This window comes from Cariama cristata, unplaced genomic scaffold (assembly GCF_000690535.1).
Source record: "Cariama cristata isolate BGI_N322 unplaced genomic scaffold, ASM69053v1 scaffold9306, whole genome shotgun sequence".
NCBI lineage: Eukaryota > Metazoa > Chordata > Aves > Cariamiformes > Cariamidae > Cariama > Cariama cristata.
In genome coordinates, this window is record NW_009623792.1 from 31,876 (window position 1) to 33,159 (window position 1,284).

Sequence of the window (1,284 nt, forward strand, 5' to 3'; positions counted from 1 at the left end):
CTGGATGGGAAAGGGGGAAGATCAGAGCGTCGCGAGGCTTTATGTTTGCCACCTGTTACGAGAATTCGTCTTGGAAAATTGCAGTAATTGGTTAACAGGAAGCTTTGCCAGATTCTTTTCTCTCTCCCAAATTTTAGCAAAATCATGACTTTTTTTTTTTTTTTTTTTTTAAAAAAATTAAATCTACACCAGCATTTCTCCCCAAATCTGTCGCTGCTGCAGAACGTCGCTTGATCCTCAAAGGAACAGTTGACTTTCTCGGCGTCAAAGAGCACGCATTTTCTGATGACTTTCCCCACAAAAATTAAGTTTTGTGTTAAAGAATAACCCTATCAGCCTTAACAAAAGAGACCTCCGATTTAATAGTAAGCAGCTTACTTCGCTTAGCCTCGGTGACTAAAGCTGTGGCTGGAAAAATGTGAATGCTTTTGTCCTGGTGATTAAGCAGGTTTTAGTTATTTAATTTTTTTTTTCTTTTAATGAACTTCTGTGTGATCTATTCCCCTCCCCCCAAAAAAAAGATCTTAACTAAGCAATGTGTGAGCTTAAACGCCTGCGGGAGCCTTAAGCAGTCCTGAACCTGGGGCATCCAAGAGCTCCACAGGTTTGATGGGAAATAGTGTAATTTCACCCAGGTATTTCTACTGAGCTGCAAATTTGCATCTTCCCTTCAGAGCTGTTTGCTCGACGTCTTCTGCTGTTTGGTGCCCCACGTGAATTCCACCCCGGGAGTTTAAAGGCTCCTTGTTTCACGGCAGATGATGACGAATTTGCTCGTTTGCCTCTCAGACCTACTTCAGCCTGCTATAATTTAAGGCTTTGCCAGCCTGGAGCTTTGTCCGTGCCATCGCTCCGGGGTGCTGTCCCAGGGAGCGGGACTGGCGCCGCGGCTGGGCTGGGCTCACCGGCTTTCTCCTGCACCCCCCTCCTGTTGGAATGGCACCGGGATTAAGTGGCAGACTTGAACTGGTCTAATATTTCACAGCCCACCCCCTTCTGCCCTTTTCCATGCCATCTCAGAGACATTTCCCTTTCTCCCCACGCTTCTGTTTAAAGAAGCCAGTTGGACGCGCTGAGCTGAAGGTCACGGGCGAGAATGACGGTTGGAGGCAGGATCCTCTGGCGATGCTCTTGGGAATCGTAGGGCGAGGGGACACGGACGTGGCCGGCGATGTTCTCCAGCCTGACTGAGCTTTGGGACTGTTTGTTGTCCACCTTATTCTGGAGCGGAGAAGACCAGCTGGCTCGTGATCTCTGCAGCAGCCTCTCGGTGTCCGTGGCTTT

General features: G+C 48.4%; 1 protein-coding gene across 1 annotated transcript in view; it reads left to right on the forward strand.

Annotated features, from left to right (window-relative positions):
* Positions 1-1,284, forward strand: part of BIN3 (bridging integrator 3) — a gene marked incomplete at both ends in the record, with an annotated part of 24,058 nt that overhangs the window by 22,271 nt on the left and 503 nt on the right. The window lies entirely within an intron of this gene.